Raw genomic sequence first — 12,319 nt, 5'->3', positions numbered from 1 at the left:
GCCAACTTCCTTTGGGGGATGGTAAACGGGAACCCTCATCAATGCCACGGGCATCTCCCCATCGTCTGATCCCTTTGGCTGTCAAGTCAGTGTCTTGGCCAGAAACAATGGGGAGCGAGGGGCCCCCCACATGCTTCCACTGGCTGTTGGTCTGCCCTTCCTATTAGCCAGGTGCTGTGCCTGGCCGTGGACGGGTGCTGGGGAGCCGCACACATAACCCAACATAGGCAGCTCAGGGATGCCCAGAGGAAGGTAGCTGCTGGTCCCTGGGTCAGCGTCTCCTTGGTCCCACAGCTGCTGGCTCCATCCTGCTGGTTTGCCAGGCCTCTCCCTGAGCTCTGGGTGGTCGTTCTGGGGTATGCTGCACCCCGACTTCCCACCACCCTAGCATTTGGCCTCAGTGGGCATCTGAGGAAAGGGCTGCCATTACAGAAGTATTACAGGCAGGGAGCAAACCCAAATCCGGAATAAGGGGCGGGGCCTCTCCAGGCAGGAAGTGGGCTCTGCCATAGTGTTGTGTCAACATGACTGGACACGGGGTGCCCAGAGGGAATGTTATTTCTGGGAGTGCCCAGGGTGGGTGGAGGGGTGTCTCCAGCTGAGAGTAGCATTTGAACGGGTGGGTTCAGTGAGGCAGTGGCCCACCCAATGGGGGTGCTTATCCAGCCCACTGAGGCCTCAGTAGAACCAAAGGTGGCGGAAGGGGGGATTCTCCCCTTTTTCCTGCCTCACCCTGTGAGCTGGGACCTCTCCTCTCATCTCCAGCCTTCGGTCTGGGATTTACACCATCAGATCCCTGCTCTTGACCCCCGGACTGAAACTAAACGCCCCACTGTCCTGGGTCTCCTTGCAGATGGCAGGTCGTGGGAACTCCCAGACTCCATAATCACATGAGGCATTTCCTATGGTAATTCTCCTTATGATGGATAGATAGATACATGATACATAGATAAATACATGATAGGTAAATACATGATGGATACATGATAGATACATGATAGATACATACATAGACATATAGATACATAGATATATGATAGATGCATGGATAGATACATACATGGCCCACAGGTGTCTCCTCTTCCTACGCCATGTCTGCTTTGCACAGGAGGCACTGGGCATCCCCGGGGGCGGTGGGGGGAGAGGCAGCCTGTCTGCCATGGAGTTCCAAGCACTTTACCAGAGTCCAGGAACCCAATGTCACTGGGCAGTAGAGAGCTGCTGGGCCTGCCCCACCACATGTCCCAACAGGCAAACAACATGCAATTCAGGACGGGCAGTTCTGGTCACCCCAGTAGACATGGGTCAGTTCCTACCTGGGCCCAGGGGAAGGCAAACACAGAACCTCAAAGAGAGGAGAGGTCCTTGCCTTGCCAAATTGGGGTGGCTGTGCCCCACATGTGGGACTGGCACTGAGATTCTGCATCCGGCTTCCCACAGGCTCCATCAATACCCGCTAGGACCGTGCCCCCCCGCGCCCCCCACCCCCACCCGTCACAACGACCAAGCCTGCATCAACGCTCCCCCCCGCCTGGGTACCTTCCTGCTCTGCGTTCTGCAAAGCCGGCAGCCCGACGTGCGGCCTGGGCACAGGTAGCAGCAGAGAAGCAGACACCAAAATGTGGCTTTGTGGGGACTGAGTCCCAGAGAGCAGTTACCAGGATCTCAGCCTCACGTGGAAAGGTGCTGGCTCGGATAGTAGATGGCCATCGGCTGTGACTAGTTGGCCATCAGCTGTTACCAGTTAGCCATTGGCCACTGATATAAATGACGTGGCTACACTAGCAAGCGCGGGTTGCGGTTAGCAAGTGGGGTCGGTTGGCACAGAAGTGGATGGCAGGCTGTGGATCGTGTGGCTCCTGCTTCCTGTGTCTCCAACCCAGCCGCCAGCGAGAGTATAGTGGTATGACTCCCCTATCTGTGGCTCCGTGGGTGTTCCTTTGTGGCCTCACCATGTCCTGCGTCCTGGTGCGGGCAGCAGGAGCTGCAACCCCACATGACGCCCTGTGTGATAGGACTCCAAACCATGTGGCGCACCGGTGAGAAGGTACCGTTGTCCTTCGCCATGCAGGGGACACACCCGTGTCCGTTGTCCCCGAAAGGATTACCACAGGGTAATTACCTCTCGCTGTCTGCCATGCATGGCTTTTACCACGGCAACCCGCCATCTCCTGGGCTCCAGCTGCGTCAGTGCAACGTTCTAGGGATGGAGAAGTGGCCAGGTGCCCAAGGACTCAGTTATGGCTGTGAGCCAGCGTGTTTGCCTCGCCCCAAGGCAACGGCCTGCCACTGTCCTCCCAGGAGAAAGCTACTTCTGTGGTTTTCTGCATGTTGTTGGGCTAGACCTACGAGAAGCAAAAAGGAAACAGGCACCCACGAGTGACGAGCAGCCCTCAGTGCAACCACCTGCTGCTTTTGCCCCAATTAACATCATCTGTACCCACAGCTGCAATTATGCCACCACCTGATTTCAAGACCCGCCCTTCCAATGGGGCGCAGCACACAGGCCGAAAAAAAAAGCTGGTTCAGGGCAAACCTAGAGGAGGGCCCGCCGGGCCCGCCTGCGGGGTCCGTGTTGGCCCTCACTGGCCACGGCCAAGGTGCTTTCCGAGTGCTCACCCTGTGCACTTGCCAGCAGGGCAGACCACAAGCGTTCTGGCTGCTACACAGATTTAAAGCTTCTGTCAATTTGGTAGGTGTCAAACGGCATCCGGTTCGGGGTTTAAGTTTCATGTCTCTACTTAGTAACCAGGTTTCCATGTTTACTGGCGATTTCTGTTGCCTGGTCTGTGAAATGCCTGTTCGTGCCTTTTGTCTATTCTCATACTGGGTTCTGTCCTTAGTGATTGATGGGGAGTGTTGATGTACAGCTGGGTGGAAATCATTTGGGGCTTGTACGTATGGTAAATACTGCCTCCTAATTTGTGGCTTGACTTACCCTTAATAGTGAATTCTGGTGAACAAATGTCCTTTGGTTGTTTTTCACCTCTTAATGAAAATTTCCATGCAGAAAAGAAATAGAAAGACTCAAACAACGAACACACACAGATGCACTGTGATAACTAGGTTTATGTGTCACCTTGGCCAGGCCTTGGTGCCCACCTGCTGGGTCGAACACCGGTCTGGATGTTCCTGTGAGGGTGTTCTGTGGATGCAATTAACATTGAAATCAGTGATTCTGAGTAAAACAGCTCACCCCCCCATAACACAGGTGGGCCTCGTCCAATCAGTGGATGGTCTTAAGAGCAATGACTGAGATTTCCCAAAAAAGGAATTCAACCGCAAGACTGCAACATGGAAACCCTACCTGAGTTTCCTATCTGTCCACCTGCCCTACAGGTTTCAGATTTGCCCCTACAATTGCACAAGCCGATTCCTTAAAATCTCTCTCAATCTCTCTCTCTCTCTCTCTACATACATATATATATAAATATATATATATTTATATATATTAAATATGTATATATACACACACATATATATATATAGACAGTGCCAAAAAATGTATACACATTTTAAGAAAGGAAAATACTATTAAAATTATAATAATATACACTGACAACAAAATATGAATACACGTCACACTTGACTTCTGCAATGACAAGAGGTGCTCAAAGTGGTTGCCATCAGCGTCCAGACACTGCTGATGATGGCGAACTACTGCTTGAGCAACGATGACCCAAGTGTCCACTTGGATACATTTTTTGGCACCCCCAGAATATATATATATATGTTTAAGAAATGTACATATGTAAGTTTTTTAAATTACAGACATCATGACCCTTCAACCCTAAATAAGTAGTTCATCAGTTCAGCATTTATCTCCTAAAATAGAAGATATGCTCTAGCTAAACCACAACCCCTTTATCACATCCATCTAAGCTAACAGTAACTTCCTGATAGTGTTGAAAATATAATACATATTCAACTGTCCCCATGTCCCCAAGTGGCTTTTATTGCTGGTTTGATCAAGCCGAGATGCAATCAAGGCCCCTGTTGGGGCGTCTCTTTAGTCTTTTCTCAGTTACAGCAGTCGTTACCCCCACCCCAGCGCTTCCTCCCCTCAGGTGCCCAGTGAGGTGTCTGAAGGCCCCAGGTCCTGGTGCCACTTCTCCACGGTGTCATCCCATATGCTCCTCCCGTTTGTCCCGTAACTGGAGTGGACGCTAAAGGCTTGGTAAGATGGAACCTAAGCCACGGTGGGCAAGGACCCGCCACAGGTGAGATGTGGTACCCTGTACTGCCCACATCCGGGGCACACGGCATCTGCTTGTCCCACGTCGGCAAGGCTGTCTGATTACTGGGTGACAGCCACATATCTCCACTGTAAAGTTGTATCTCTTCTTTGCAACTAGCCAACCATCTATGGAAGTCACGTGATGTCTGGTTCCCCAGCAAACATCCCCCTCCTGGCTGTGGCGTCCACTGATGGTTCTTGCGTAAATCAGTGATTTCACCAGTTGTGGCAAAGTGGTCAGTGTCTGATTGTGGTAGCCAGCATCTGAAATAGCCACAAAGACCCCCACTTCCTGACATTCACAGGCAGATGCTACCCCCTTCTCTAGAGTTGGGCTGGATCTAGTAATGCTTCTAACAACCAAATAAGGTAAAAGTGATGGGTGTCACTTCTGAGATCAGGCCACAGAAAGACCTGCTTCCCTCTTCTCTGTCACTTGCCTGCTGTGCTAGGAGCCGTAAGGGAAGCTGCCCTGTGCCAAGGCCCACCGGGCAAGGAACCGAGGTGACATCCAGCCAGGTCCAGCCGACAGCCAGTGAGGGCCTGGGGCTTATCCTTGTGAGGGACCCTGAGTCAGAGGACTCAGAACCCAGCCACATGCGGGCTCCTGACACACAGAAACTGTGAGACAATAAATGGCTATTGCTTTAAACTACTAACCTGCCAGGCCTTAGGCACAGCCAATCACTGACGTTTCCATTCCTCTGTGTTCCTTAGCTGGCCCTTCTTTGGGAAGACAAGCTTTCACTGTCAACTCGGGCGACTTGGGAACTTGAGAGATTCTTAATTTTATTTCTTCTTGAGTCCGTTTTGTCCATTTATCATTTTCTATCAATGTTCTCATTTCATCGAAGTTTTTCAAATTTCATGGTCTAGAGTTGTTTCTATTAACACTCTAGTTTGAAATAATTCCAGATTCACAGGAAGTTGCAAAGAAATATGCAGGGAGGTCCACGGACCCTTCACCCCTTCTCTAGGAAGGCTTCTGGAAGAATCTGCTGTTTCAGCTTCCCCTCCTGGGTTTTACAGATGCTAACGAAAATGTTGAACTAACAAGAAAATGGGGAGAGACACAGGCAGAGTCGGGGGATGTCCTGGTAGCATGGAAATCTTTAGATGACTAAGAAATTTGATTAACAAAGTGGACATTCTTGGGAGCTAAACAGAGGTGTGAACACAGCACTATCAAGGTTGGGTGGGCCAAAGGAACCCTCTGCTGGTCCCCCAACATTTAAGGACCCCAAACAAGTCCACTGCTCTATTTACCCCAGTTTGGAGGAATTTAAAAAGCAGGAAGGTGAGATTATAAGGAGGAATCAGACCTGGGATTGCCTGGGGCAATATTCAGGGAGCTTCATCCAGATAAAGATTGGCAAGGAGCCTTAGCTCAGCCCCAAAGCCTTTCACAGGAGAGTGGGTACCATGGTCAGGGGACTCCTTGGCACAGGAGCTGCATGCACCGTGGCACCAAAACCCATCAGGGTGCCCTGACTCGGGCTGCAAGCAGACTGGGGGACGACAGACGTGGAAGAGGTGACAGGAGTATGAAAGCTGGAATGTTTTAACAGGCTTTTACCTAACTGGACGATGGGGCTGGACGCTGTGTCTTACGGGGAAGCAGAATTTACCCCCACCCCAAAAACACTTGCCATTATGCGATATTGATTATTTTAAGCTGTTTATTTTTAGGAAATAAAAGACTCAGAAGAAGGAGAAAACAAAAAGCCTTTTACGGTCTCTCCAGCTGCCTAAAGGAATTTAGATAAAGGATCTGCTCCATCCCAGATAACTATAGTTTCACAAGGACAAGTGTGTGATAAGCAGGAAGGAGCCCAGCCAGCTCTTCTGACCTAAGTCCCCTCTCTGTCCTGTTAGAGATGACCCAGCACACATTTGTTTAGCAAACATTCACTCTTTTTGTCACTTGAATTGCCTTCTTGCTCTTTGAAGTCCAAACCCAAACTCACCCTCCACCCCCACCCCCACCCTTCTCCTTAGCTCAAGATTGCAAGTGAGCCTTAGCTGTCTGGTAGGTCCTGGGGGGGGGGGGGGGCTCCCATATTCTTATGGAACCCCAATCTGTACATACGTAATGAATTTGATCCTTTTTTCCATTGATGTGTCTTGTGTCAGTTTGATAAGCAATCCAGCCAGAAGAATTTAGAAGAGTAGAAAGAAAATTACTTTTCCTCCCCTGTGGCTAACTGGGGATACTTGCTAGGCATATACATTGCCCCTCCAGTATTAACCAGGAGCCAAGAAGAGGGCCTGGGCCACACAGGGTGGAATGGAAGCCTGAACGCAGTAGGGACAGAGTCTGTGCGATGACCCTGCGTGGAGAGTGCACTGGGGCCCATGGCCCAAACCGGTGAGCGTCGCCCAGCGACCAGCACAGGACTTTGGAATAGAGCATTCCCATCTGCGAGCAACTGCAAGCTTGCTAGCAGATATTACTTGAAACTGCCCCTTGTTAGGCAGGGCAGCGGAAATGAGTCGCGGGAGACCAAGGTTGGTCTATTATAATTTATTTGGTGTGTTTGAGCTGCAGGTCAGGCTAGAGCAGAGGGAAAAGATCATAACCTCCCCAAGCAAAGAGGGGTATGGAGTTTTATAGGAGGGGGTAAAGAGGCTGTTCCCCCTTCATTGTTTCAGGGCATTTTCGTTGACAAAGGGTTCAGGGCCTGACCAAGCCCTCCAGCTCCACGGCCTGGCCCCAGGTTGCGATCCCAGGCCCCTAGGAGATAAAGCAAGACAGGATGGCTTTTAAGATAAGGTTTCTGCTCCTGGCCTAAATGTGGTTTAACACCCCTATGACAGAAAGGCATAAAATAATCTTTAAACCTGAAATTACCACGGTGTCTTGGGCGATATCAGAGAAACACTCAGTGGAGAAGGCAGTGCCCAAAAGAGTTTCATAACGGAATAGAAGTGGTTTATATAGGTGTGTGCTGCCTGGGGGGCTCACGGGGGAGACCCTCCCGAGCAGGGAGCCTCCTTGCCCCTAGGACCTGACTTCAGAGCTGTGTGAGGAGTTGCCTGACTCTATTGTCACTTGGTGCCCTGTAACAGCTCTGATTGAGCGACAGAGTTCTGCTTGGTTTGTGGATGGCAGCTCCACAGAGAATGGACAACATCCTGGCCAGAAGGCCACCACTCTTATGGAAGAAGGTGACGACTGGTCAGCTCAATGGGCTGACATGTACGCTGTCTGCCCAGCAGTGATGGGAGCCTTGAGCAACGGGAAAAGCCCCTGTGTTGGGGTTTCCACTGATCCATGGACAGTGGCCAATGGTCTGGCCCTGCGGTCAGGCACAAGGGTGCCCATCTTAGAGGATGCCCATAGGGGGCACCGCCCCATGGAAATCACTACGGGAATTTGAGGGGTACATGTCAGTGCCCATCAGGAGAACCCCCTTCCAGGTTTGGCAGGTAACGGGCATCAGCAAGCAGATATCCTCATGTGCTCGCTTAAGGCGGCCACCTGGGTCCACCAATATGACAAATGTATTTTTTCTTTCCCACATCACCTCCATCCCCCCCCACCTGATGCAGTGATCACAAGACAGGGGCTGTAAGTCCCAGTGCCAGAAGGAAGGCTGATTCCCCAGTAAGAAAGGCACTTTTACACTTGATGTCATCCCGCAGGTGGAAGTGTTTGGGTACAAATGGAGGGGAGGAGGAACAGCAGCTGAGGGTAAAGGGGTGAATAAACGGGTTATGTTATGTAATGAGGGGGACCCGAGATGGCATTCGCACCTCGAATGAGGCTCAGGGCCAGAGACGAGACTGTCTCTTAGGCGTAGCTCCATTATACAGACGGAGGCCTGATGGGGACAAGACGGAATGGAGGGTCCGGGATGGTGAGGATCGATTTCCGGGCTCTCGATTCTATGCATTTGGTGTCCATGTGGTTCTGATCACCGTAGCTTTGCAGGAAGTTTGAACTGGGAAGTGTGAGTCCAACAAATGTATTCTCCTTTTTCAAGACTGTTTTGGCTGTCCCAGGCCCTTGTAATCATATAGTACTTAGGGTGAGCCTGGTAAAGCCAATGGGGACTGTCACGGGTTATGTGGAGCCGTAGGTCAATTTGGGGAGCACTGGTCTTGTGACAAGACTGAGTCTTCTGATCTGTGAACCCCGGGAATCTTTCCATTTATTTAGACGTGCCTTTGTTCCTTTGACAATGTTTTGTAATTCCCAGTGTCCAAGCCTTACAATAAATTGGCTGAATTTATTCCCAGATACTTTGTTATGTTTGCTATTTATTACAAATGGGATTGTCTTCTTCATTCTATGTGTGGACTGTTCATTGCTAGTGTATAGAAATAAAATTGATTTTCGTACCTTGATCCCGTCACCTGCCAATTGCTGCACGTGTCTATTAGTTTTAGCAGGTTTTGGGTGTATTTCTTAGCAGTTTCTATACACAATGTCATGTCCTCTGCCTCCCTGTCCAGTACAGATGCCTTGTTCTGTCTTCGTCTTGCCTACTTGCCCTGGCCACAGCCTCCAGCAAGATGGCGAATAGCAGTGACAGCAAGTGGCTGTCCTTGTGTTATTCCCCCCCTTAGGGGAAATGCTTCCAGTCTTGCACTTGGTAACCATCAGCCAGGCAGCTTTTTTGTAGATGCCCTTTATCAGACGTTCAAGGAACCGTTCCATTCCTGAGGTGTCGAGTGTTTTCATCAGGGTAGAGTGCTGGGTTTTGTCGAATGCTTTTCTTGCAACTGTGGAGATGATCCTGCCCTTTATTCTATTAATGTGGCGCATGGATTGTTTTTTGGATGGTAAACTCTTCCTTTTGTAAGTAGGAAGCTGTCCCCCTCAGGGCCTGCCTTTGAGTCTCAGCCAAGTGCAGTGAGGGTGGCTGAATCCCCTTTGCAGCATTCTCTGCATAAACAGCCTCTGTTCCATTCATTTGGGTGGTCTCGGTTTACTTCCACAGGAAATCAAGGCACAGGGCGGGGTTCAGTGAGTCCCCCTGAACAGAAAGCGTGTCCCAGAAGAGCAGTGAGTCACCCGCCCTTGGAGTTGGACTTGGCAGTGAAGCCTGTCTGGCCAATAAGCTTAAAGGAGGCAGTGGCCTCCAGCCTGCTGCTCCTCTCACTGCCTCACATTCCATGGCACCACTGCAGATGGGGACACTGAGGAACCAGCCAGAAGTCACATGGAGGGAAAGACTCAGAGCTGACCGCACCTGGGCAGCAAGGCCCACTCTTTGCCCCACCTGTCTTCAGGGCCTCAGCCTCGCCCACGGGCTGGTGGGCAGGACAGGCACAGGGAGGGGTCTCCCATGCCAGGCCCAGCACAGGCAAGCCTCTTCCCTCTCTCCATCGTTCTTGGACGCAGCCCTTCTGGGTCTGTGTGTCTCAGAGCCTGGCTGGAAGCTCCAGGCTGTGGGCCATCCAGCCCACAATGGGGATCTGGGGATCTTTCCCAGGACGCAGTCCCTGAGGCCCACCTGCCCCAGATCACACTGCCACACGTGTCATTGCTGCTGTGATGTTCAGTGTTGTGTTAACGTGACTGGCCATGGGGTGCCCAGATGGAATATTATTTCTGGGAATACCCGGTGGGTGTCTCCAGGTAAGATTAGCATTTGAGTGAGTGGGCTCAGTGAGGCAGTGGCCCTCCCAATGGGGATGCTTATCCAGCCCACTGAGGCCTCAGTAGAACCAAAGGCAGAGGAAGGGAGGACTCTCCCCTTTTCCTGCCTCATCCCGTGAGCTGGGACCTCTTCTCTCCTCTTCTCCAGCCTTCGGTCTGGGATTTACACCATCGGCTCCCTGCTCTTGACCTCCGGGCTGAAACTAAACGCCCCACTGTCATGGGTCTCCTTGCAGATGGCAGGTCCTGGGACCTCCCAGACTCCATAATTACACGAGCTGGTTTGTAATAATCAATCTCCTTTATAATATATAGTATATTACACACACACACACACACACACACACACACACACACACACCTCCTACTGGTTCTGTTTCTCTGGAGAACCCTGGTTAATGCACTAGTGGGTCCCCTTCAGTCCTCACAAGGTCAGTTGGTGGCCCCTGGCACTTCAGAAGTGGTCCCTGCGGACAGCCCACAGGTACCAGCACCTGGAAGTGGTCCCGACCCTCAAGGCCCATTTTCCCTGTGAGTGCAGGTCCCACTGTGGGCTAAGGCAGTCTGCTGCCACATGTGTCCCCATTCAGGTCAGAAGTCTTGCCTGTGGTGCCCCTGCAGAAACCTGCCAATGGCTCCCAAGACAGTCAGGATTGAAAGTGACCTCATACTGGCCTTCAGGCCAGAGAGCCAGCCACCTCACCATTGGCCCTGACCGCCTTGGGTCTGACCCTCTGTCCCTCCCCCTGCTCCCACCTTACTAGTGTCCTTTCTGCTTCTCCTACCTGTCTCCCGTCTGCCTGGAGGGCAGAGCTGGCTCTTTCCCACTCTTTAGGGCCGGACTCATAGTGGATCCTCCAAGCCCACAAGGAGAGGAGGAGTGCCCCGCCCCGCTCCCCCCCCCACTCCGTGACTCTTTCAAGCCTCCTGGGAATTTCCTCCCTCCCCAGAGTCAACATGAGACATGATCATCGTGAGGTGGCATCTGTCAGGGTCACCTGGGCCTAAGGACCTTGAGGGAAGGGGTCCTAGCTGATCAGCTCCCACAACCAGTGCGTGGAATTGCACCTGGCAGATAACCAGCACCACTAAATATCTGACACGTGACTGAAGCAGAGCACAGACCAGGCTAGCCAGGCGTGACCTGCTCTGGGGAGGGCTGGCCAGCGACGCAGCGCAGCGGGCATGCTTCTGCCCTACTCCCTGAGGGTGGGCTCAGTGTCCCTCTCCTCCCCCCACGGGGCCCAGGGAAGGCCGTTCTCTGAGGATTCACCCCACTTCTTTGGCAGATGACCTGTAACTGGATAGCGGGGAGCTGTGGGGAGCGCAGGACCCCCAGGACATCGGGGCATGCATTTCCTTACACCAACACTGTCCTGCCTCCTTTTCAACAAAAAGAACCCTGGCAGACCCCCAAGGGAAGAAGACTTCAGTTACTTTTATTATGTCATTTGGACGTGCATAAACAGAACGCTAGGTGTAAACGTGTGCTTGGAGCTCTTGTACAAGCGTGAAGCCGAAACAAAATTTAAAATTAACCACCAAGAACATGACAGCAGAGCACAGATGAATACGACAGGGTTCCTCTGTAATGTGGCAGCCATTGGCGACCCACGGCCGACCAAATTTACGACAATGAACTACAATGAAAACCTCAGTTCTCGGCAGGGGCACTGGCCACGTTTCAAGTCTGCAGTAGTCATTTGTGCTAATGGGTATTTCCATGTCTTCATCTGCATATCACTTTGCTGCGGACTTGCTCTGTCACCTGGGGAGAAAGCACCCCTCACTTGAAGAGTCACCTGTCTACCTCCTCATTACCCCAGGTAGTGAGGGCAGTGGGACCCCACACTTCAGGAAGACAGCAGCATTTGGGAGTACTGGCACCACCAAAGTATGCACGAAAAAATACGTACACCATATTTGGAGGTTCTCCTGCAGGTGGCTTGGGCTTCCTAGACAGTTAGCACGGGCCTGGGGTACACCCGCTCAGAGACCTTTCGAAACACAGATTCTTCTAAGAGTGGTCAGCGACTCCCCGGACACGGGACAAAAGGGTTTGGATGCCTAGAATTGCATTCCAGGATCTTCAGGTCGAGGTCCGCTTACTTTCAGGACTCATCGCCCACCCAGGTTCCCATTCCCGGGAGCGATGCGAATAAAGGGCGCTGCTATCTTGGCTTATGTAGCCTTTGCTGGCGCATCACCTCTTCCAGGAAGCCTTCTTGGGTAGTGGTACAAGGTGCCTGAAGAAGAATTGTGGCAGAGAGGGAGAGGTTCTTCCCTGGGCTTCCTCGCCGCGGTCCTGTCCTGGGGGAATCGGAGGGCGCCGGCAGCTCGGGACCCGTGCTGCGCCCAGCACAAAGCGTCTAGGTCTGGGGTCCTGGCTGCACCAAGCCCTCCGAGTGTGCATGCGAGGGGGCGTGGTTGCCTCCCGGGCCGCGGGGCCGGGGGCGGAGCAGACGGGGGCGGGG

General features: G+C 52.1%; 1 long non-coding RNA gene across 1 annotated transcript; it reads right to left on the bottom strand.

Moving 5' to 3' along the window:
* Positions 1–11,263: 11,263 nt before the first annotated feature.
* Positions 11,264–12,226, bottom strand: LOC141572307 (uncharacterized). The gene is made up of 2 exons (XR_012497683.1): positions 11,762–12,226; positions 11,264–11,613 (listed from the first exon to the last, which is right to left on the bottom strand). It is a non-coding gene; the product is annotated as an uncharacterized LOC141572307 (long non-coding RNA).
* Between the last annotated feature and the right edge of the window lie 93 nt (positions 12,227–12,319).

The sequence above is a fragment of the Rhinolophus sinicus genome, linkage group LG06 (genome assembly GCF_036562045.2).
Source record: "Rhinolophus sinicus isolate RSC01 linkage group LG06, ASM3656204v1, whole genome shotgun sequence".
Classification (NCBI taxonomy): domain Eukaryota; kingdom Metazoa; phylum Chordata; class Mammalia; order Chiroptera; family Rhinolophidae; genus Rhinolophus; species Rhinolophus sinicus.
This window is presented reverse-complemented; position numbering and strand designations above follow the sequence as displayed.